A 25,415-nucleotide genomic window follows, 5' to 3' on the forward strand; every position below is an offset into this window, starting at 1 on the left:
AATTATTTAGCTAAAACCAACTCAAAGACAAGACACTTTAGCAATTCTTGGTTTTAAAAAATAAGCATAAGAATAAAACCCCCACAGACCAGGTTAGATTTTTATTCAAGTTTATTGTAATCTGATGAATTCATTATTATTCTCAAAAATTAGTTTCTTTAAAATGATTATAAGAACTTCAAAGGTACATATTTCCAGCATGTACCTTATCATAATCTCTCTGAATTTTTTTTAATGTTTATTTTGATGTTTTGAGAGAGAGACAAAGTGCAAGTGGGGTAGAGGCAGAGAGAGGGAGACACAGAATCCGCAGCAGGCTCCAGGCTCTGAGTTGTCAGAGCCTGATGAATTAATGTTTATTTCTGAGGGAGAGACAGAGTGTGAGCAGAGGAAGGGCAGTGAGACAGGGAGACCTAGAACTCAAACTGGGCTCCAGGCTCCGCGCGGTAAGCACAGAGCCTGACGCAGGGCTCGAACTCACGAACTGTGAGATCATGACCTGAGCCAAAGTCGGACCCTTAACCGACTGAGCCACCCAGGCACCCCTCTCTAAATTTCTAAACCCAATTAAGAGTGTTCCACTTCTAAGATTACAAGCACATTCTTATTTGTTGCAATACTAGATTCAAGGGTGATAAATATAGCTCTGACATACAGGAGGCACATGTGATCACATTTTTAGTCAGTATCAGGGAAAACTTCTAGTACCTTTAAGAGAAACCATAAAAATCTAAAAATGCTATGCTTAGTTCATTTCATGATGAAACCAAATATAATCTGAAAAAGGGTGAGCTAACAAAATGTTTTTTTTACTCAAAAAAATTATCTACCACCTCAAAGTCCTCACAATGACAAAGTTAATATCTTTTGAGTATTAAGAAAGGCAGCAAACACTAAGTCCTCAATTATTGTTATCAAAATAAAACTTTTTGGGAAAAATATCTGGTAGGAGATAATCCAACTTTTCATTTGAGGAATAAAATCATCCTCAAATTAAGCATACAGGCAAACACATATGTACAGATCAATTACAGTAAAAAAGGCAAGACATTTTATTTCAGTTTTCTCAAAGGACAGGCAAAACAATTTGATTGGTTAATTCCTGAACAATTTGTGGACATATGTTTATCTTCATCTAGTGCATCTGCATTATCCTTTTATCTTAAAAAGTTTATTTTAAGAGAGAGAGAGCGCGCGCATGCGCACATGGGCACACGAGCAGGGAAGGGGCAGAGAGAGAATCCCAAGCAGGTTCCAAAGCTGTCTACACAGAGCTGGGCATGGGGCTCAAACTCGCAGAATGTGAGATCATGAACTGAGCCAAAACCTAGAGACAGACACTCAACTCAGTCACACAGGCACCCCTGCGTTATTCTTGAATATCTGTCCAATTTACTACCTGTTTCACTGAAACCGAAGAAATTAGTTCAAGGCCAGTCCACATTTTCCCCAGATTACAGGTACTAGATCAATACAGAATACCTTCCTAGTCATACTGGAGAGTAGTTTACCTGTAGGCATGGTTACTAGAGTATCAGTAAAAAGAATTTGGATCCTAGGTCTTAAACAAATATACTTAGACTAAACCAGAATGAGAAATTGCTATATTTTTCCCTGGATCATAGTCAAACAAAAAAAAAAAAAAAAAAAAAAAGAAGATAATTTCAGATGTTCTTACTGATCCTAAATTCTTCAGAACTTCAAAGTTACAGTTGGACGTGAGATCACGTCATATAACTTGTGGTTTTCAAGTTTTAAGATTTCCCATTACTATGGTACTATTACTATGATCTGATGTAAACCAGATCAACTACACTTAAAAAAAATTTTTTTTAATGTTTTTATTTCCTTTTGAGACAGAGACAGAGAAGAGAGAGACAGAGTCAGAGAGAGGGAGACACAGAATCCAAAGCAGGCTCCAGGCTCTGAGCTGTCAGCATAGAGCCCAACGCGGGGCTTGAACTCATGAGCTGTGAGACCATGACCTGAGCTGAAGTCAGATGCTTAACTGACTGAGCCACCCAAGCGCCCTTCCACCTGAATTTTTAATGGAAGGGCTTACTCTAGGCAAAGTCAAAAGAGCAAAATATCCTATGATCTGCGTAAGAATGCATATGGAACTCTCATACAAATCACTAAAATAAAGAATAACCCAAGAGAAAAACAGGCAAAGGAAATGGAAGAGCCAATTCTCAGGAAAGTAAATGGGCAAGAAATGATAAACTAAGTAACCAATAAAATGCAAATTAAAACCTATCACTTCTCACAGAAGATCCCCTGAAATATTAAAATATCAGTCAATGTTCAACACTGTCAAGAAGTTGGGAAAAGAGAACCGGCAAAGCTGAAGAAATGTCAATGGCTGCCACCACAGTGGAGAAGTTATCTAATAAAATCAACAATGCTCCAATGAATCCAGCAATTCTTTTCTAGACACATACACAAGAGAAACACCCATAGGCACAAGAGATAAAGCGAGAAATTAACTGCCACCCTATTTCTGAAACATAACACAAATAACCTATGTTATCTGTCAAACAGGAAATGGATTAGGGTGCAGTTTATACAAATCATTCAAACACTGTATCTAAGATAATCACATGGGGCACTGACAAGATTGAAAAGCAGTACTATTTATAATTATGCCAGGTTAACTGGAGTGAATTAGGGCTGTCCCTAGGAAACCAAGACATAAAGTCATCCTATTTATAGTGGTCAAAGTCAGCATGAAATAGATCTCAAAAACAATGTTAAAATGAAAAGTCAGTTGCTGAATATGTACTGTATAATAGCTTTTAAACTTTTAAAAGTGTTTTTAGTATACACAAAACATTAGATATTGTTCATAGTACTTTTCTACTTATGAAAAGCTTTATTAACATTATGCTGTCATATACAGTACACAATAAATACTTTAGTCCTAACTTTGAAGTATTTGTTACTTCCATTGGATCAGATTTTCTTTTAATATTTAAGGCCTAAAAATTAGCCTGATACATGGAGTATCCCAGCAGAAATTCCATTTGGACAAGAAAACCATTCAAATTATTCTGCTTATATGTAAAAATCTTACTATAACTATGTCATCAACTGTTGATATTTAGTTTATATAAACAGATGCTTTTACTTGGTAGAATTAATTTTAAAAATACACCCATAGGAGCATAACTGATTATCTAATTTATGCTTTAAACTATAGTCTGACTGCAAATGAGGTACTTTGGAATAACTTCATCACCTATGATAACTCTTACTCCAATCTACCCTTTTGGTTTCCTTCATCTGTTTTTGTTTTTATCATGATTTGTATTCTGCAGTCATTTCCAGTTTTTTTCTTCCAAGATTTAATTTAAATTCAAGTTAGTTAACATATAGTGTAGTATTCATTTCAGAAGTGTATTTTCATGATTCATCACTTACATAACACCCAGTACTCATCCCAACAAGTGCCCTCCTTAATGCCCATCACCCATTTAGACCATCCCCCACCCACCTCCCTCCATCAATCCTCAGTTTGTTCTCTATAGTTAAAAGTCTCTTATGGTTTGCTTCCCTCTGCTTTCATCTTATTTTTCCTTCCCCTATGTTCATCTGTTTTGTTTCTTAAATTTCACATTTGAACGAAATCATACGATATTTGTCTCTGACTTATTTCACTCAGAATAAGGGAAAGAGCCAGGGTACGTGGGTGGCTCAGCTGGTTAAGCGCCTTGTGGGGCCTGCACTGAGCGTGGAGCCTGCTTAGCGTTCTCTCCCTCCCTCTCCCTCTGCCCTTCCCTTACTTGCGTGGGCACACACACGCTCTCTCAAAAAATATATACAATAAACTTTTTCAAAATAAAAAAAATAAAAATAAAAAAAAATTATGGAAAGAGCCCAAATGTCCATCGACTAATGAATGGATAAGGATGTGGTGTGTGCAAACACATACACACACACACACAAAATGGAACATTATCAGCCATCAAAAGGAATGAAATCTTGCCATTTGCAAGGACATGGAAAGAATAGAGCATTGGTATATTTATTTTTAAAATAGTCTGGAAGTAAAAACAGACAAATAGATCCATAGAACAAAATAGCTAAGAAATATACCCACATATAAAGGGACAACTGGGATTTTTAACATAAATGCAGATAATTCGGTAGAAAAAGGATACTCTGTTCAACAAATGGTGGAAGAATTGCATATCCATACATTGGAAAAAATGAACCTCATTTCACGCACCACATGAAGTTTACTCGAAATGGTTTTATGTAAAATCTAGAACTATAAAATCTGCATGACCTTGGGTTGAGCAAAGATTCTAGTTACACTGAAAACATAATCTATATGAACACTGATACTGTAGATTCTGTTAAATTAAAACTTTCTGCCCTGCAAGCCCCTTTACGAGAATGAAAACACGAGCTAGACTGGGGGATAAATATTTCAAAGCATATATCTGATAGGAAAACTTGTTATCTATAAGAACTCTCATAACCGAATAACAATCCCATAAAATATGAGCAAAAGATATGAAAAAACACTCCACCAAAGAAATTATTTGAATGCCAAATGAGCCCATGAAAAATGCTAAACATCCTTAGTAATCAAAGAAATGCAAATTAAAACCACAGTAAGGTACCACTACACCTGTCAGAACGACCAAAATAAATGCTGACCAAGGTTGGCCAGGATATACAGAAACTCTCAGGATATACTCAAAATTCTGCTGGTGGGAGCGTCAAGTGGTGCAACCACTTAAGAAAAGTTTGTCAGTTTCTTAGAAAGCTTTATTTGTAACACCCTAAAGCTGGAAACCAACCAAACATCCATCAACAGGTGAATGGATAACATTGTGGTGTATTTACAGAATATAACTTTTTTCACAAGCACATATTGTATGATACAGCTTACATAAAAATTCTAGAAAACATAGGGGGCACCTGGGGGGGCTCAGTTGGTAAAGCTTCCATCTCTTTGATTTCAGCTCAGGTCATGATCTACAGTTCATGGTATGAAGCTCCATGCCTGCTTGGGATTCTCTCTCCCCCTCTCCTTGCCCCTCCACCCCCAAGCTCTCTCTAAATAAGGAAAGAAAGAGACAAAGAGAGAGAGAGAGACAGAGAGAGAGACAGAGAGAGAGAGAAAGAAAAGAAAAGAAAAACAAGGAGTCCTACTTAAAAAAGTGATGCAAATTGTTAACTGTCAATTCTAAGTACTAGGACGTTTAAGTCGTCTTTTTGCCCTATCTTAATAATTTATCAAAAACACTAAGAAAAAAACACCAAGGGTTTGTGTGCACTAATATGAATATATATTAAATTATCATAAATTTTGTAGCAAGGTTATGCTATGTATTCAAACATTTGAAATTAAGGCATTAAGAGAAACCAAAATGTTTTCCCAAAACCAGAGAAACTTTAATACAAAAGCCAATGTCTGTACTCATAGCAAGAGCAGTATCACCATCACGGGATCTACTGTTCAATCTGTTTTCTAAACTCTACACGTTTACCACCTGTCACCTCCCTTTAATTCTTCCTGATAGTTCCTTGGAGAAATGGTTGACTTTAGGGCTGGGAAAGGCAAAATACAAGGTGAGCCTGAACTACTGGTAAATAAAGAAAATGCTTTAAGGGGTGGCTCAATCAGTTAAGCATCCGACTTCGGCTCAGGTGATGATCTCTCGGTTCGTGAGTTCGAGCCCCTCTCGGGGCTCTGTGCTGACAGCTCAGAGCCTGGAGCCTGCTTCAGATTCTGTGTCTCCCTCTCTCTGCCCCTCCCCTGCTTGAGCTCTGTCTCTCCCTCTCTCAAAAACAATTAAAAAATTTTTTTAAAAAAATGAAAATGTTTAAAAACAAAAAAACCTCAGGGGAATGTTAAAAGGACACAAGAGCCAAAACTGCACCAATTTGAGCAGTAAGTAAAAAAGCAAAAATAACTTAGATAACATTGGATTACAAACCAAAGAATAAAATATCCATGGCTCCATAGTAACAAAAATAAATGCCTAAATACAAAATTTAATGAGTAAGAAAATAAAGTCAATAAAAAAATAAAGGGGGAAGGAGACAAAGCTGCCTTACAGAAGAATTTCAAACAGAGGGAACAAAGGAAATAAAGAATCACCATTACACTAAGATAACAGCCACAAGCAAGATCCAGTAATAAACACTATAAGGAATCTTTAAAGAAACATATTAACATATGCTAAGAAACATAGAAACATATTAACATATGCTTAAGAAACCTTTAAGAAACATAGCTAATATATGCTAACATATATTAGCATAACTTTGAAGTGTCTCCCCCCCCCCAAATATTTAGTAATTACAATAATAGCTTTAATACATAGCTAATTTATGTCCACAAATTCTGATCCTCCTCTTCCTTGGGGACTGGTTTTTAACAAAGAAAACAAGGGGAAAAATCCTAACCTGGTAGACACCACTTAATCGACCAAGGTTAAATTCAACCAGTACATTATGTACTCCTTGATGTGATAAGAAGGCTAAGTCACCTCTGTATTCTTCCCCCAAATCCATAACCTCAGTCTACCTATAACACCAAGTGTACCCAAATTTAGATCAAGTGTCAAGGTCATAAAAGACAAAGAAAGAAAAGAAACTGTGACAGATCAGAGAGAGACTCAAGAGACTGCAATGTGTTATCTTAGATTGGATCCTGGAACAGATAAAGGACGTTAGTGGAAAAACTAAGGAAATCTAAGGGCAATCATTTCGTTAATAGTATTTTATTCAACATCAATTTCTAGCTATCTCAAACTCAAGTTTTCTCAAAAGAGAAAAACTTCAAAACGAACTGAAAAAACCTAACAATTTACTAGCTTTTCTTGGTTTTTTAATATCCATCCATTCCCCACTCCAAAGTTAAAAGCTAATCGGCTGGACTTATAATTGGGCAACAGTCTACATTCTTTCTCAGTGAGGTGAAAAAACACTTTATGGTTAACACTACTGCCTCATCTATGAAATTCCTGAAAACATGAATTTCCCATCCTTTAGATTTCACAAATCACAGAGCAGGCTCAGAGAGTCCATGAACACAGGGTATACCTGAGTCATAACCTAAAAAAGGCTGAAAAGGTTTTGGACTCCAGATTCTGAATCCTACAAACTTTTCTGAATAAGGAAATAGCTACACTCTACAGTTCACTGCTAGACATATAAGCTTTACAAAACAGACAACTTTTTGGGTTTCAGAGCCTCAATACCCTTTGTAAGTAAAAACATAAGACTACTAAGACATGTAAAAGCACTTTTAGAATATATAAAGGGCTATACAAATACACAATGATGCTGTTAAGTAGCCATTTAACATCCCCAGAGTTGCAGTGTGCCCCATCTAGGAAGCCACTTTCTCTGAACCATCTCTAGCATTTACTTTTTTAAATACCTGAAATACAACAAGCTGAGCAGCTGAACAATAGTACAACATGACAAACTGCCAGAGGATGAAAGGGGAAATCAATTCATCTGAAGACACTAAGGCCACAATCTGTGAGAAAAATGTTTTAATTACTTTGTTTTATAAAGGCCACTCTTCATGTGCAGATTAACCCTGGCTCTTCACCATTATCACCTGGCTTGCAATTCAGCTTTCCCCACCCAGGCCAAACAGGGTGTCCAAGGATACTTAAAAAAAAATAAACAGGTGATTTTTAAGATTTGAAAAACATAATAAACCTAGTTAACCACCAGTGTGATCAGCAACTACAAGTGAGATTACAGTTGCTGAATCTAAATTTAACTACATGGCTGGAAGGGCAGTGTTGCAACTAAAGGTTTTTCCTACTAGCTATTAACTGACTAGCCAGGGGAGGGGGGGAAAGCAGTTTTTAAACCTACTTACTCTGACAATTCTCTTTGCAAAAGAACACACAATGCATGTGTGAATTCTGAAATATCATTAAAAAAAAAAAACAACCTAATTACAAAATGTTGAACGATCAAGGAGGTAATTAAACTGGCAAAAAGAAAAAATTGGTTTTGGTCACAAATTCAGGCTTTATATTAAATTTCATCTTTTAACATTGCCCCAACCATCCTAAGAACCACATACAATTCATAAACCTATAAAAATTTAAGTTTAAGGCATGAACCTGTAAAAATTTAAAACTAACCTCTACCCTTTACTTTCTATGCAAAGTACTAAAAGAACAAAATAATAATGTAAATTACAAGGAAAGAAAAAAGAAAAAACGACCGCAAGTAGGTCAGCAACAAACATTACCAAATCTTCTGATGCACCCTTAGCAGACTGTCAGCTGAGAACAGCAAACTGAATGTGAGTTAAAGAACAAAGAAGTGCCTACTTTTCTATCAGTTAGAAGCACAAGAGCTTAGACACACAGGATTTAATAACAAAAGTAACGTGACTTGGCTGGGAAGAAGGGAGGCTCACCAGCCTTGTATTATCACAATTTGCTTCGTTTGTTCCTAATAAACGCACGCACAAGAGATCAACCAGGCTACCAATCTGTAAAATACCTCCGTTTTCATATTCCTGACCAACTGATAACCATTCGCCTGAGGCAAAGAACAGGTTAAGAAATACTTGAAAGAGAAACAAAAGTTTCTCTCAATGCATAAGGATATTTCATTCTGATATATTCTACTCCCAGCAGTGATACCACCAGCTGGAATTAAAAAATTAACAGTTTCTATGTCATGTTTTAACATTTGAAACCTAATGCTAACTCAATAGGCAACCCCAACTAAATAAAGGTAACTAAAATGGCTACATGAGAAGGCCAGTTCTAAGTAAAACAATGTTACATTCTAAAGCAATCTGTTATTTATGGCAACATCAACAAAAAACTTGGCCATACAGTATTTTGATTTATCTATTGCTACTTTCTGTTAACAAACATGGAAAGTACTGGGAAATGGAAACACTTACAAATATTGATTCTTTGTAGTTTCTTAATTTCCTAACAAGGATGTAAATTATGTATTCCCTCCTACTACAAAAAAATTCTTTAAAGACCAATCCTAAAAGCTCTGAAGGAAGGCTGAAAGCCATTCCAAGCAAAATTAATTCACAAGAGCTAGTCGCAAAACTTTTATTGTAGTTTTTTTCTCTCAAGTAGAGATATTTGTGATGTCAAGTAATGATCTGAACCTACAACTATATTTTTTAAGTTTAGTTAGAGAGAAAGTGAGGACGAGCAGGGGAGGAGCAGAGAGGGAGAGAGAGAATCCCAAGCAGGCTCTGCACCGTCAGCGCAGAGAGCCCGAGGGGGAACTCCAACTCACCAACAGATCGTGACCTGAGCCCAAGTCCAGTCGGGCACTTAACCAACAGCCATCCAGGCGCCCCTGGACCTACAACTATTTTATTAAGCCAAGGTGCATACTGCCTTTTAAATATCGCAAACCTATACTCGTCTTTGAAGGTGTCTTCTGTATTTGCAGCATACAGACAGGAACCTAACAGGAAACGCTCAATACATGAACTGAATGCAGAGAGGCTTTCATCCGCAGAAGATCCCGACTGCCAGGTCCCGACTGGCGTTAAGGGCAAGACTTCCAACACCTCTCAATCACCCGTAATTCACCTAGCATAATAAGCTCCAGTGGTTAAATTTATGTTGTAACTGGGCACCATCCTTTCCGTCCCAACTTCGCATTTCAACCCACGCAGGCGGGCGAGATGTGAAACTCATCGCTCTGACTCGCATTTTCTCCAACTACAAAACGAGGAAGTTAAGCGATCCTCCCGAAGGTCCTTCTCAAAAGCCTGCCCCGGTGAAGACAAGAAAAAGGTTTCAAGGTCTAGACCAATTTCGGAGCCTAACTGGCTGCTGGCGGGACTTTCCCACCACCAGTATCAAATCCGAGGAGGAACACCGTCCACGTTCATTCGCACGTATTCATTCGATTCTATCCTTTTTCCGGAAGCGTGGAGGGCGGCACGTCCCTCCGTGCGAATACACGTAGAAAGGAAAGCCCAAAGCCTCTCGTGTCCTTTGTCATAATCTCACTTCCAACCCGCGTCTCCCTGAAGCCCACAAGTGGCTCCAGTACAAACGCCAATGCACTCTTCGCAGCAGTTGGCCTCGCCAGGCTGATGCTGCCCCCAGGGACCAGGGCTCCGGGGACAGCGGCGCCCTGGAGCCGCGCAGGGCGCTGGCACAAGGACGAAAGGAGGCTGCGGGACTAGGAGTCAGACAGCCCGCGGGTTCCAACCAGCACCTGCCTCTTACCGTCTGTGTGCCTTTGAGCACGCCTCTCCACCGCGGGCCCACCGAATCCACTGCCATAGGGCAAATCCCCGCACCTACCTCCTCGGATCCTCGTGGGAGCGCATGAGAGCCACACAAGTTGCTCAGCACAGTGCCTGGCACACAGTGGGGGCTTAGAAAACACAAGGGTTATTATCTCCTCTCACTATCCATGCATTCGCTGCTCCCCCTTTAACTCCCTGCGAAGCCGAAGCGCTGCACTTCTGCTTCCCGAGTCGAAAAACCCTCATCGCGCTTTCGTGTCGCCCCGCCCCAAAATAAAAGCCTCCTCGGGTCCGGGCCAAACTGGAGCCCCTCGCCAGGGGAGGGAAGGCTCTGCGGGCGCGCGGGAGGGAGGCGGCGGGCGGGAAAGGCCGGAGAGACCGCCGCGCGAGGCCCCAGGCCCCCGAGATCGCTCTGGAGCCCGGGCGGCGGCCGCGGCTCGCTCTCGCCCCGCGCGGCCGTTGGGCGTGGCACGCGCACGAGGCGGCCGCGGACACGGCCACGCGCGCCGACCGGTGGGAGCGCGGCGAAGAGGGGGCGGGGAAACTCCGCGCGCCCGTGCGCCCGCCTGCGGCCGTTTGGGGGGGGGTGGTGTGCACGCCTCGCGCGGCCGCCGCCGTCGCTCGGACCTCTCCTCCCTCTCACGACCGTCCCAGCTCGTCTTCGTCCCTGGGCCGCCCCGCCCCGCCCACACCCCAGACTACCTGCGCGGCTGAGCGGGAGAGGAACAAGCTTTGCTCCACAGCACGGCAGAAGGCAAAATCCCCTCACGCAACTGCGTCCGCACACACGCGTGCTCCGTCGCCGGTCTATATAACCGCGACTCAGCCTAACTTGTTGCGACCAGGTCGAGCAGGCTTGTGACCAATCCCGACTGCGTCCTCTGGGCTCTTCGAGCAGCAATTGGGTATTGCCTCAGGATGAAGGCGTGGCTCTTGATTGGCTTAGACTCATGCCTATGAGACTGTGAGGATCTCGTTTCCCTAGTAACGGATTGGCATTGAGAGAGACCAATTACTTAAAGGTACGTCAAAAAGAGGGTGGGGAGTTCTTTAACCGATACCCATAGTAGCCAATAAGTGCGTGCGGCCGCTCCCATTCGATAAAATGTGTTCCCCTGGGCGGAAATCGGTTTTCCATGCAGGAGCGGTTGCTCCACAAGGTGGGGCCCGTGTACTTTGGGGAAGTAAACCCCAAGCAACTAGGAGGTGGGCGCCAGGGAGGCCAAGGGAGCCCCTGGCCAATCACAAAGCGAGACGGAGCTGATTGACGCGGGGGTTGGACTGTGCCAAGGAGACCGAGCCCCAGGGCCTCCGTGCCCTCTGGGGAGATCCTGAGGCTCTTTCTGGCCCCGGCTTCCGTCCTCTTTCCTTTCTCTCCCTCACTTGTTGGGTCTGGCCCTGAGGCCCCTCTCCCGCCCCCTCTCCCGCCTGTTCTGCAGTTTGGTACCAGGGAAGCCAAGTGGTAAAGTTCCCGTTGTTTGGGTTTTTTCTTCTTATAGCAACTTTTTTATTTCCATACGGCCGCCTAAGGGCACTTGCTGGCTCTCACCATTAGTCAGCACTATTGTTGGACCACAGTGAAGGGAACACCGAAGGGGAAAGTAGCGGCCGTCGCGTACCTAAGATCGTGTAAAGAGGTCGCCCGTGAAAACTGCTGCCGAGTTTGAGAACACAGATGTCCACCCTGCTGTTCGTGGCAAGTGCTGCGGCAGGCCGGCCCCATGGCGGGCTCGTGGGAGTTCGCTGAGGTCTTCCCTCTCTCTTGCTGCCAAGGAACCGTAAAGTCTCTGCTCGGCTTGGTCCTTAGTGCAACATCCTGTGCGTCACCCCCATTGCCATTCAGTGTTCGAATTGCTAGGGTTGTGGGGGCTTCTTTCGTGTCGTTACTACTTTAAAAGGTAATTTGTCAAACTCCTACACGGAGCCCCCCAAAGATTGCCCGAAGCACTTCAGGGGCTAAGTGGTGCTCCAGCCCGGTCCTGTCCACGTCCCTCGGTGTGTTATTGGGCCCTCTGTTGGTCACCATGAGCATTCTGTAAGGCAATACACAGACGCCTCGGTCAGTTCTCATTCCAGGCATGTGGTCTCCCGTTAAGTTTTGCAGAAAATTTGGTAAAGGAGCACCTGGAGCGTCTCCGTGGAGGGGACCGGCAGCAGCCTGCTGAGACCCGGGCGCGTCCCCTGTCGCTCCCTGAGCAGGGTCTGGCCCCAGACTGGAGACTCGCGGCCGCCCCAGGAGCCAAGTGAGAGCGTCCCTCTGCCCCCTCCAGGGCCCACTGCCGCATCGGCCTAGCTCATTCAGCATTTATGAGGTTCCTATTAAGGGCTGGGATCAGAGATGATCTGGATGCCGTCTCTGTTCTCCGTCACCCATCCAACAGACTGGGGCACTTTGCTGGCCCCGGAGCCCCCAACCAGGCATCTGGGACTAAGAAAGCTTCGGATGAAATTTAACCCAGAGAGAAAAGCTGCTAAAATTTTCTACAGTAAGGACACCCACCCACCTATTCCAACACCCCACCCATTCCATCCCACCCCCGCACCCCTCTGCCCGGATCGTGCCAGCTATGCTAAGGGTTTGGAGTTTATTCTGTTGGCAATGAAGAGCCCCTGGAAGAGTTCTTAAAGGGTGGACTGAGAGATTTGCCTTTTACAAATTGACTCTCCAAATTGAAATGCTAATGAGAGCAGATTTGCAAAACTTTAAATTTACAGATTGTAATTGAACCCAGATGGCCTATGATAACAGTCTTGGCTATTCTTAATCACGTTTGGAGGGAATTTTAAGTGAAACGGCTCTTTGTGTAAGGCTATTTGGCAATCACTATTAAAATTGTGTATCACCCAAAACAATAATAGCACTTCTTGGTTGATAGCCACTTTTTTTTTTTTTTTAACAAAGAAGCCTATACCACGGTGTTCAACTGCAGCATTGTCAGCTTTGTTAAAATATTTAAAAACTAAAAATGTAATTGCTCATCAACTGGCAAAGTGATTAGTGATATGCACATAATATAGAATACCATGCAGTAGTTTAAAAAGTAATGAGGTAGAATTACACAGATACGGATGGGTCTCCATTTGTTATTTGGACTGTTAACTGAAAAAAAAAGAAAGAAAGAAAATCAAGTTCAACAAACAAAGCAAAAAACAAAACTCCTGATTTCTGTATGTGAAAATCAGTACGTAAGTGCATAGGAAGGGTTCTAAATTTAAAACAATAGTTATTGCCCCTAGAGAATCTCCGAGCTTGGGAGCGATGAGGACAATGTATTATGTGAAAGTTTTACGAGACCATATTTATGTACTGTGTTGTGTAACGGGAGGTAGGAAGGAAGGAAGAGGAAACGGATTACCAGAGGGTGAATGTAGACAAGAACCCTCAAGTGGCTGTTACTGTCTTCCAAAGGAGAGAGCAAGTTGGCACTCTCCTGTGCTAGCCTCCCCACTCAGATCATGAAACCCTCAGGCCCCAGGTGCTGCATACTTAGTAAATGTTCAGTGAATGATTTACCACCAGTGAACTGTCAAGGCAGGGAGTCTGAGGAGATTTCCCCCCAGGGGACTTAACAGGTTTAGTTACAACCAAGTAGAGGGACGGCTGGCATCCAGTGGGCAAAGGCCAGGGATTCACAGACGCAGAAGAGAGAGACCCCACCACCACCACCACGCCCCTGCCATGACAAAGGACTTTCTGACCAAAAAGTCAATAGTGCCAAGGCTGAGAAACCCTGATCTGGCTATCTGAGTCAGCTAGGGGAGAGTCCCCAGCCTCCTGCTTCTCTTTCCACTGCCAAGCAAAAGCTGGATACCCCTCTTCTACACTACCTCACCCTTTCTTCCTGCCAATTCTCCCCAAAGCTATGAGAAGCAGGGAAGGAAGAAACATGGGCAAAATCCCAGAAAACTCAGCCTGGTGGTGGTGGAGGAAGTTGGGGAACAGGGAATATTAGGAAAGGAATGATCCTAAAAATATCAAGTGGATCAGTTTTTCCCAAACATAGCTAATCACTTATGAAGGGCAATTAAAAATACATGCCTGTGTGTGTCTTTCATTGTTAAATTCTCACCTGCGAACAAAGCTCTAATGAAATAACATGGATTGCAGCACTGCTCCTACTAGAAAAAGAGGAAACAACCCAAATCTAGAGCTATATGGAACTGGTTAGATATAGTACTGCAGTACAATGCACTCTTACAGTGGACTGTCAAGCAGCCATAGAGAAAATGAGGCAGATCTATGTGTACAGTCACAGAGCAATTTCCAAGAGATACCAGTAGATGGAGAAAGCAAAGTGCAGAAAATGGAAAGAGTAAAGAAGGGGAACCAATGCCATGGGGCGATTATTTCTATTAAGGTATACTCTATTGCTCTACTTATCTCTACACATATCTGGATGGTTTTGCTGTACATGCACAGGTTATGTGTATGTCTGGAAGGAGTCATAAGAAACTGTTAATGATTGTTAATGAGGTGAACTTGGGCCAGGGTAGGAGAACAGCTTAGTTTTCATTCATCCAAAGTACCCTTTGGTACTGACAATTTTTTAAACATGTACATGTATTATTTTTCAAAAGAAATTCAGTGTTAAGAATAGATTTTAATACATATACATTTTCCATAATACAAATATGGAAACTTTGATCCTTAAAACAGAGATTACTGGGGCACCTGGGTGGCTCAGTTGGTTAAGCGTCCGACTCTTGATCTCAGTTCAGGTCTTGATCTCAGGGTCATGAGTTCAAACCCCACATTGGGCCCCAGGCTGGGTGTGAAGCCTATTAAAAAAAAAAAAAAGAAAAGAAAAACCAGGGAAAGAGAGTACACTTTTCTTGAGGAGCACTGAGTAATATATGAATTTGTTGAATCACTGTATTGTATACCCAAAACTAATGTAACACTGTATGTTAATTACACTGGAATTAAAATAAAATAGGAGTGCCCAGGTGGTTCAGTGGGTGGTGCATGTGACTCTTGATCTTGGAGTTGTGAGTTTGAGCCCCACGCTGAGTGTGGAGATTACTTAAAAATAAAATCTTTAGGGGCGCCTGGGTGGCTCAGTCGGTTAGGCCTCTGACTTCAGCTCAGGTCATGATCTCACCATTTGTGAGTTTGAGCCCTGAACCCGGGCTCTGTGCTGACAGCTCAGAGCCTGGAGCCTGCTTCTGATTCTGTCTCCTTCTCTCTCTGCCCCTCCCCACTCATGTTCTCTCTCTGTCTCTCTCTCTCTCTCTCTCTCTATCTTCTCTCTTCTCTCTCTCTCTCTCTCTCTCAAAAATAAATAAGCATTAAAAATAAAAAACCTAGTACACTAATGATACCTCTTTAAAAAGTAAATAAAATCTTTAAAATAAATAAATAAATAAATAAATAAATAAATAAATAAATAAAACAGGATAAAATACCACACATTATCCCTTTAGGTATTTGAGGGATTTTGAAAATTAGTCACTGGGGCACCTGGGTGGCTCAGTTGGTTAAGCATCTGACTCTTGATTTTGGCTCAGGTCACGATCTTCATGAGTTGGAGCTTGGGATTCTCTCCTTCCCCCTTTTCTCTGTTCCTCCCCCAGCGTTCACACCTCCCTCTCTCAAAATAAGTAAATAACATTAAAAAAAAGAAAAAGAAAAGCCAGCCTGAATGTTTTAATTGGCCTGCCTGCCAGACTGCTAACATCTTTTCTTTTTGCTCCTTACCATATAAAAGTCTAAAGAGACCCTTTACTGGCTTAGAACTATGCATGCCTCCCTTCTTTGACATTGACTTTCTGCAAACATATCACCTCCTGAAACTCTACAGAATGCTGCCCATGAGCCAGGCAACCTTACTAATATTCTCTATAAAGATGATCTCATTTAATATTCACAACAACCACGGTTCTCACTTCTCAGAAACAGGCTCAGAGAGGGTAAGCAAGTGGCCCAAGGTCTCACAGCTAGGACTGGAAACTAGGACTCTGACTTCAAGTCCTTGTTCATTTACCTACTTGTCATTACTGCCCAGGGAAGAAGAATATAGCCCCAAGTAGGAAAAGGGGTTTGGCCTCCTCAGACACCCCTGAAGGGCTGGAATATTCTTTCATGCCCTTAAGCAAGCCACCAGGTAATGCAACAGAGACAGCTTTCCAGGTGGTTTGAGAGTTCTGGGATCCATGGGAAATCCTAATAATCTGCAGGATTTAAATTTTTTTTTTTTAAATATATATTACAAGACTACACACATATAACAGAAATCCCCAGAGCATGTTGTTCATTAAAAAGAGCATCTTGCAGGGTCACTTGGGTGGCTTAGTTGGTTGAGCCTCCAACTTCAGCTCAGGTCACAATCTCATGGTTCGTGGTTTATAAGTTCAAGCCCTGCATTGGTCTCTGCACTGACAGCGTGGGCCTGCTTTAGATTCTCTGTCTCTCTCTCTCTCTCTGTCTCTTTCTCTCTCTCTCTCTCTCTCTCTCTAAAGAATAAATAAATGTTAAAAAGTTAAAAAAAAAAGAGCATCTTGCAAATTATGTACAGTATATATGCTTAAAAATATACCAAAACCTATATATGCATATGTGTTTATCAGCATTTGTGAAACCACAGAACAAGGTCTAGCAAGAATGCACAGCAATCTGATAGTAGTTACTGCCTCTGTGGAAGACAATAATATAAAGATTTGAAGGAAACTTTCACTTTATCTGGATTGTTTAAAAATGTTTACATAGGGGCAGCTGGGTAGCTCGGTCAGCTAAACATCTGACTTAGGCTCTGGTCATGATCTCATGGTTTGCGAGTTCGAGCCCCGTGTCGGGCTCTGTGCTGACAGCTCAGAGCCTGGAGCCTGCTTCAGATTCTGTGTCTCCCTCTCTCTCTGCCCCTCCCCTGCTCATGCTATGTCTCTCTCTCTCTCAAAAATAAATAAAAACATTAAAACAAATTTTTTTTTAATGTTTACATTAAGAAACTTTCTATGTATTATGTGATTTAAAAACTAACTTGGCATAATCCTAAGAGTGGCTTCTGAGTGCTTATTATATACCAGGCACTGAACTGAATGTTTTATGAACATTGCCTTATTTCTCACAATAATGCTATGAGATTGGTCTAATTATTATCTTTATCTTACAGGGAAAGAAAGCGAGGTTCAGAGAGGTTTATTGCCCTCAATAGCCAGGAATTGAACACAGGTTTGTCTAGATTATCTCACTAAATACAACTTCAACTCCTTGATCCCCAGAGAAGTCTGGCATAGAATAAAGGCACCAGGGGACAGCATAACAGTTGTCCTCTGACCTTTGGCTGCAGTGCTAGGAGTTCACTAAGGAGTGCGGAGGACCGTGGTGGCCCAAAGAGCTCGTGCCTTATCTAAAGAGTCCTTAGTGGTCGTTTGACTATGTTTTTGTTTTAAGATTTTATTTATTTTTTTAAGTAACCTCTACACTCAACATGGGGCTTGAACTCACAACAGGAGTTGCATGCTCTACTGAGCCAGCCAGGTGCCCCATGTATGTTTTGTTCTTTTTTTTAATTGAAGTAGGGTTGACATGCAATGTTATGTTTGTTTCAGGCATATCACACAGTGATTCGACAATTCCATGCATTACTCAGTGCTCATCACGATAAATACCTACCATATAACACTATTACAATATTATTGACTGTATTCCCTATGTTGTACTTTTCATTTGTATGATTTATTTTATTGTGTTGTTTTCTGACATAGCTGTTTCCCCTCCTTCCAGGTGCCCGGCAGGATTGTACTTTCCTGCCCCCTTTAAAGACCAGCATGACCACAGGCCCTGCTTTGGCCAAAACAATGTGAGGAGAAATGACATATATCTCTTCCAGGAAGAGAAGTCTTTGGAGCTTGTGATTATTTGCTCAGGTCTTCCCTCTGCACACTAGCCCCCATATTCAAGATCCATTTGGGACCCCATTTGGGGTCCCTCAACCTAGGTCTCTGAGCAAAACTATTTGCATAGAGCCATTCCTCCAAACTGCCCAACAGGCAATGGTCATATGATAGGAACAAGAAGTAAATCTGTTATTTTAAACCATTGAGGTTTTGTGATTATTTGTTGCAATAGCATTAATCTGGCCTGTCTTACCAGTTACAGATAAGTTTCTAGATCTTCCAGTTTTTCAGCAGACATTCAAAATCTGGATCACCCACTGTTCTTTTTTTAACATTTTATTAACAGTATAAAAGTGTTTGGCTCTCACTTTTAAAAATACAATGAAAATATTCTTTCCAAGAGGACTATAGTTGAATGTATTCCTTTTTGAAACTTTGTTTGGAATTGTTATTTTTTAAAATGCTTTTCTTGGTCTTGTAACAAAGAAATAACTACATTTACATGTCAATCTACAAATGGATTTTTTTTTTTTACTGTTTATATTTTGAGGGGCACCTGGGTGGCTCAGTCAATTGAGCATCCGACTTTGGCTCAAGTCATAATCTCATGGTTTGTGAGTTCAAGCCCCACATCGGGCTCACTGCTGTCAGCACAGAGCCAGCTTTGGATCCTCTATCTCCCTCTCTCTCTCTCTGCCCCTCCCTGCTAGGGCAGAGAGAGGGACAAAGGATCAGAAGCAGGCTCTGCACTGACAGCTAAGAGCCCAACGCGGGGCTCGAGCTCACAACCCGTGAGATCATGACCTTAGCCAAAGTTGGATGATCAGGTGCTCAACCAACTGAGCCACTCACACGCCCCACAAATGGATTTTAAAGAACATAAAATTTACCATTTTAACCGTTTTGAAATGTCCAATTCAGTGGCATTAAATGTTCATTCATACTGTCATGCAACCGAACTCAATGTTTATAAATGTCAACTAATCAAAAAATATTTTGAGCACTTTAGGAACTAAATAAAATATGGCTGTAGGCCAGCTTCAGGCAATTTACAACTCTGCCTGATGCCATGCTACCACTCCCAAGCCTGCACCCTAAGCCTCCTGTGTTTTGCGGCCTCTCTCTTCTCCTGCCTGGGCTTCTCTGTGGACCCTTGCATCTCAGAACATTTGACCTAGGCTAAGGATTTCTTGGTGGCTAAAGCAGTGAGGCAGCTAACACATACCTGTGTTATAACACAAAAAAACAGACACTCAATATTCCGGAGGCAGTAGACAACAGCTACAAAGGCCTTTCTATGCAGAGCTTAACCCCAGAATCTGCTGAAGGGCCGAATATTCGCGTAGGTGGGGTCCAGGCGTAAGGTCTGCCGGGACGAAGGTACCTAACCACTATCTGTGAACCTGTCACCTACACATTCCTATCCTCACAACACTGTTGGCCAGAAAGGGCCCATTTCTCAAACCTGCTGGTTTAATGATAAAGTGACTTATCCAAGTTTGCAAGGCTAGTAAGGAGACTGCTGGGTAGTCTAGAACTCAGAATTCCTAAATTCTGCTTTTTAAAAAATATTTTTCTCTGTGATTCTTAATACATACTTATTATAAAAAAAAGTGGCAAAGGTAGAAAAAAAATGGAAATAAAAATCACCTATAATATTGGAACTGGTAATGGTAGTACACATAGATCTGAAGATATAAAAATGTAGTTAATAAAGCTTTGAGAGGCAAAAAAGTTTGGTTTTTTTTTTTAGTTTATTTTTGAGAGAGAGAGATCACGTAAGTTGGGGGGTGGGAAGAGAGAGGGGGGAGAGAGAATCCCAAGCCCCAATGTGGGGCTCAAACTCACAAACCATCAGATCAGAACTCACGAACCATCAGATCGTGACCTGAGCTGAAGTCAGATGCTTAACTAACTGAGCCACCCAGGCGCCCCCAAGAAAACCTTCTTTAAGAGGCAATCTGACTCTATCAAAATTGAAAATGAATAGCAATTTCACATTAGGCATTTATTTTACTTTTTTTTTTTTTAATTTGAGAGAGAGACCGTGCACAACCTGGGGAGAGGGGCTGAGGAAGAGAGAGAGACAGACAGAGAATCCTAAGTAGGCTCCACACTCAGTACAAGGTGCTCCACCCCATGACCCTGAGATCATGCATGACCTGAGCCGAAATCAAGAGTCAGACGATTCAACCAACTGAGCCACCTTGGCACCCCTATCCTACATAAAATTTTAAGCAACGACCTAGGTATATGGATTGTTATGTAATCATTATCAGCACCATCTCGCGGTCCGTGAGTTCAAGCCCCGCGTCAGGCTCTGTGCTGACAGCTCAGAGCCTGGAGCCTGCTTCAGATTCTGTGTCTCCCTCTCTCTGCCCCTCCCACGCTCAAGCTCTGTTTCTCTCTCTCTCTAAAATAGTAAAACATTAAAAAAAAAGAAAAAAGACACATTAAAAAAAAAAGAAAGAAAAAGAATGTGTCAGGGGCAAGTACCAGGAAGTCTGAGTAGCAGTAACTGAAATAAAGAAGGAATTACATTTCTCACATACCAAGTCTGGAGGCAAGCTGCAGTGGGCATTGGTTGAGTGAGCACACTGTCAGAACAAGCGTCTCTGTGATTCTCTTGGCATTTCTTTCATGGTTACAGTCTAGATATCACATCAATATTCTGGTCAGGAAGGGGAAAGGAGTGGTATCTGTTCCCCTTGTGAAGAAAGCAAGAGCTTTCCAGAAACCTTGTAGCAGACTTCTGCTTCTGACTCATTGGCCAGGGCATGGTTGGCTGCAAGGGAGGATGGGAAAGCAAATATTTAGGGGATGCAGGGATCTGGCCTCTACAGGAGCAAGAGAGAAAAGACTGGGAATGAGTATTGGATTAGCCAACCAATGGTTTCTGCCACAGGGACTGGTGGAATATAGTACAACTGAATAATATAACATTATGTATCACTGAACAGAACAAAGGGAATATGTACAAGAATAAACTCTGATACTTTGTAAAGTGAGAAAAGCAAGTTGTAAAATTGTGTATAGTATGCCTTCTGTTTAAAAAGGGGTAGTCAGGGGCATCTGGGTTTCTCAGTCCGTTAAGCAGCTGATCCTTGATTTCAGCTCAGGTTGTGATCTCTCAGTTCATGAGTCCAAGCCCCTCATCAGGCTCTGTGCTGATGTATGGAGACTGCTTAGGATTGTCTCCTTTCTCTCTGTCCCCCCGCTCAAAAATAAATAAATGAACCAAAAAAAAGTTAAAAAGGGGTAAATAGGGTAGACGAGGGAAACTTGCTTTTCCCTGTATACCCTTTTGTGCTATATGAAATTTTTATGTATTTATCTTTTTAAGGGAATTTAGTGTTTGAGGACCTTATTTCTTTTTTTTTTAATTTTTAAAAAAATGTTTATTTATTTTTAACAGAGAGAGAGAGAGAGACAGAGCACGGGGGAGGAGCAGAGAGAGAAGGAGACACAGAAACGGAAGCAGGCTCCAGGCTCTGAGCTGTCAGCACAGAGCCCGACACGGGGCTTGAACTTACAAACCATGAGATCATGACCTGAGCTGAAGCTGGACGCTCAACCGACTAAGCCACCCGGGCACCCCTATTTGAAATTTTTCAAATTTGGGGATTTTGCCTGTAATCCTACATGCATGCCAGATAACTTCTATTAACATTTGCTGCAGTGCATTTCAGGCTTATTTGTATGTAAATAAATGGAATTTACTCAGATATTTGCATATAAGAACTATAATCCTATACATTTTCCCCTCTTCACTGATCAACCTTCATTTGTCCTATCTGATGAGTTTCCATAATGTTGCCTGTCATTAAATTGTGCTCTCTCTGCTTAACCTCCCTCTTCCTCAATTCTCTAACCTGTTCAGTCTTCCTCTGCCTTTCCTTTAATATCCTCTGCCCCTTCCCCCTCTGCAGTGATCTTGCTTTCCCAGCCCCAGTGCACAGTTGACCCCAGTGTTACCAAGATTTTAAGCCTTGCCTTCACTGGACCTAAGGAAATGCCTGGCAGGTGGGAAGGAGATGAAGGGCTAAGGGGTGAGCATTTTGCCCATAGGGGAAGAGACAGTGCCAGGGAAGCAAGGAGAAATTCCAGCAATTATAAGAATTGTAATGTTTTTGATGCCTATCCTGTGCCAAGTAATGTGCTAGGGGTTTGCATACAGAATCCTACTTATTCTTCCCAAGAATACCACAAATAGATTGCTTTGAGGAAACCATATGTCCCAGTTTGCCTGGAACAGTCATGGTATATGCCCTATAGTCCTGGTATCCCCTTTCGCTCTCAGAAGGTTTGGATAAAAAATTGTGTAGTCACTTGGGGCATCTGGATGGCTCAGTCAGTTGAATGTCTGACTCTTGGTTTCAGCTCAGGTCATGATCTCATGGTTGGTGAGTTCAAGTCCCCCTTCGGGCTCTGCACTGACAGTACGGAACCTGCTTGGGATTTTCTCTCTCCCTCTCTCTCTGCTCCTCCCCTGCTCTCATGCTCTTTCTCTAAATAAATAAACTTAAATTGTAAAGTCACCTTAACTATCCCTGTTTTATAAATGAGGGTATTAAGGCTTAGAGAGGTAAAGAAATCTGCTCAAGGTTATACAGCTGCAAATGAAAGGGCTTAAATTCAAACTCTGGTCTATATGGCTTTGTATGGTCTGCCTAGACTGAAATTTCTTCCCCCAAAATTCACATGTAGAGGCCCTAACCCCCAAAATGACTGTGTTTGGAGATGGGCCTTTGAGAAGCTGATAAAGGTTAGATGGGCTCCTAAGCATGGAGCACTAATCCAATAGGGCTGGTGCCCTTATGAAAGGAGGAAGAGGGGCACCTGAGTGGCTTAGCTGGTCAAGCACCCAACTCTTAATTTTGGCTCAGGTTATGATCTCACGGTCATGGGATCGAGCCCTGTGGCCTCTACACTGAGCACGGAGCCTGCTTGGTCTCTTACCCTCTCTCTCTGCCCCTTGCCCTCTTGCTCTTTCTAAATAAAAATAAATAAACATTTAAAAAATAATAAAAGGAGGAAGAGACACCAGACCTAGCTCTGTCTGCCATGTGAGGACATAGCAAGAATGCAACCACTGCAAGCCAGGAAGAGAGATCTCACTGAGAACCGAACCAGCCAGCACTTTGATCTTGGATTTTCCAGCCTCCAAAGCCATGAGAATTGAGAAATAAGTGTTGTTTAAGCCACCCAGTCTGTGATATTTTGTTATAGCAGCCTGAGCAGACTAACATAGGCTCCATTTCCATGCTTTACCACTCACCATGCTGGAAGTGGACCTCCTCATTCAGAGCTGGTGTGAGTCAGTGGCCTAGATTTATCCCTTCCATTTCATGTTCTTGAACCTAGACCAAGGATAGATCCATTATCCTCTTTCCTAAACCAAAGTAGGCAGGTTGTTGCCACTCCCTGTATCAGCGTGAGTCTAATCAGGAGAGAGAAACCACACCATAATTTGAACAAGGAGAGTTTAAAGAGTATAATGAGTCTGTGATAATGAGGCATCGGCTTATAAGAAGGAAAGAGAACTCTGAAGAATATAGAAACAGCAGGTACAAGGAGCAGCCACTGCTGGTAGGGCCAAGACAGTAACATAGAGCATCCAAGGGAGAATCCCCCAATCCCCATGCTAGGCTGAGATCCCAGGCCTCGTGGCCCACTGAATGGCAGAGAAGTAGTTATGATGTCATGCAGGTGGAACTTGCTAGAAAGCCACACTCTAGGCTGGAAAATTTCCCTCGAGGGTACCGGAAAAAGCTATTCAAAGAGAGGCACTTCACTGTAGGGGGACAGATTCTGAGGGAAGCTGCTGGCCTCATGGTACTGCCCATTCCTGTTACACAGCAGGAGTCCGGTGCTGAGGAAGCTGTCCTCAGAAGCTGGCCATGAGGCAACCACACACACTGAAAGGACCTGGTGAGTGAACACACTGGAACCAGGAAGGAAAACCTTTCCCCTTCCAGTGCCTCTCCAGAGCCTTCACTGACAAGGTTTAACATCCTGCCTGTGGGGAAAGGAAAAAAATATGTAAAGCGTCCAGATCCATTTTCATAAAGCAAGCCCAAAAAAGATGAGTTGGAGGTGAGACACTAAATTATGAGCACACCTTCTCAAAAACGTTTCATGTATTAAGACTTTAGTTTTCCTCAACCAGTGGTTCCCCAAACCAAAAGGGGGAGGGGTACTAAGAGTATACCTGGAAATTAAGGGGCAGTGAATCTAGGATGAAGCCTAGAAATCTGGGTTATTAGTAGGCTGTCCAAGCAGTTCTGTTGATGAGACGGCTTTGAAACTACTAACTCCGAGGGAGGCTGGGTGACTCAGTCGGTTAAGCACGTGACTCTTGGTTTCAGCTCAGGTCATGATCTCTCTGGGATTGAGCCCCAGTTGGGCTCTGCAATGACAGCATAGAGCCTGCTTGGGATTCTCTCTCTCCCTCTCTGTCTACCTCTCCCCTGCTTGTGTGCACCTGTGTGCGCTTGCTCTCTTTCTCTCTCGCTCTCTCTCAAAATAAACATTGAAACTAGTAACTCACACTGGGCTCCTCTGGCAAATTCCTTGGATATTCCAAGAAGAAGTCTCCCCGATGCTTGTGTGTGTGCAGAGGGCTGTGTGTGACTGAAGTTCTGAGTCTTGCCATGCCTGTTTCTCTGTTAGTGTCCTAGAGCATCTCTGCCTCCATCTGTCTTCACCCATGGCTGTGGGTCTCATATCCTTGTCGCTTCATTTCTCCACCTCTCTTTGTCCCTGCCTCTCAGTCTGAATAACTGCCTCTCAAGCCCTGCCCACTCTTGTCTTCCAACTTTTGTACTTGCTGTCCCCTCTGCCTCCCTCCTTCCCAAATAGCTCGTCTTCCTTCATCAGATAAACGTGTACTCTCCGTCCTTGACTCAGATTAACTCCGCCTGAAACCTACTGTCAGCCAGAACCCCTCTCCCGCCCCCCCAACAGACTCCAGTTCGAGATCCTTTCTCTGCACCCGTGGTACCGTTCATCCCTTTAACACTGCGTTTTCATCGCCTGCTTCCTCCGCTCCCTGCCAGGCTGTCTCTTTCACTACTGCGCCTTGGATACCTAGCACACAGTGCTGGCTCACGGATGGGACTCAATATTGACTGAGTCAAGAAATGTTTGTCCTTTTTAGGGAGGTGTGGGGTTTGTCGTGTTCACTGCCGGGTCCTTGTATTCCCAGCCCCTAATACAGGCCTGACACTGAGCAGGTAGGTGGTTTAAACGTGGTCTGTAGGCGTTGCAGGCTGGCCCCGGGGGCTGCAGAACCGTGCGGAATCCCAGAGCCCCGCCCGCTCAAAGGGTGTGTGGCGGCCAA

General features: G+C 42.8%; 1 protein-coding gene and 2 long non-coding RNA genes across 4 annotated transcripts in view; 1 reads left to right on the forward strand and 2 right to left on the reverse strand.

Annotated features, from left to right (window-relative positions):
* The window catches only part of G3BP1 (G3BP stress granule assembly factor 1), a 38,610-nt gene extending 27,583 nt beyond the window's left edge, over window positions 1–11,027 (reverse strand). The window contains exon 1 of one of the 2 annotated variants that reach the window (XM_049647953.1): window positions 10,940–11,027. The gene's annotated coding sequence lies outside the window, so the exon portion shown is untranslated. Of the gene's footprint in view, window positions 1–10,292; window positions 10,376–10,939 lie in introns of those variants that run through there. The other variant, XM_049647954.1, reaches the window with a different exon arrangement.
* Window positions 11,028–11,329: 302 nt separating this feature from the next.
* LOC125934524 (uncharacterized) lies at window positions 11,330–18,277 on the forward strand. The gene is made up of 3 exons (XR_007461444.1): window positions 11,330–11,397; window positions 17,347–17,405; window positions 17,961–18,277. It is a non-coding gene; the product is annotated as an uncharacterized LOC125934524 (long non-coding RNA).
* LOC125934525 (uncharacterized) lies at window positions 14,891–25,414 on the reverse strand. The gene is made up of 3 exons (XR_007461445.1): window positions 24,624–25,414; window positions 20,626–20,780; window positions 14,891–15,016 (listed from the first exon to the last, which is right to left on the reverse strand). It is a non-coding gene; the product is annotated as an uncharacterized LOC125934525 (long non-coding RNA).
* Window position 25,415: the final 1 nt, after the last annotated feature.

This window comes from Panthera uncia (assembly GCF_023721935.1).
Source record: "Panthera uncia isolate 11264 chromosome A1 unlocalized genomic scaffold, Puncia_PCG_1.0 HiC_scaffold_17, whole genome shotgun sequence".
Lineage (NCBI taxonomy): Eukaryota > Metazoa > Chordata > Mammalia > Carnivora > Felidae > Panthera > Panthera uncia.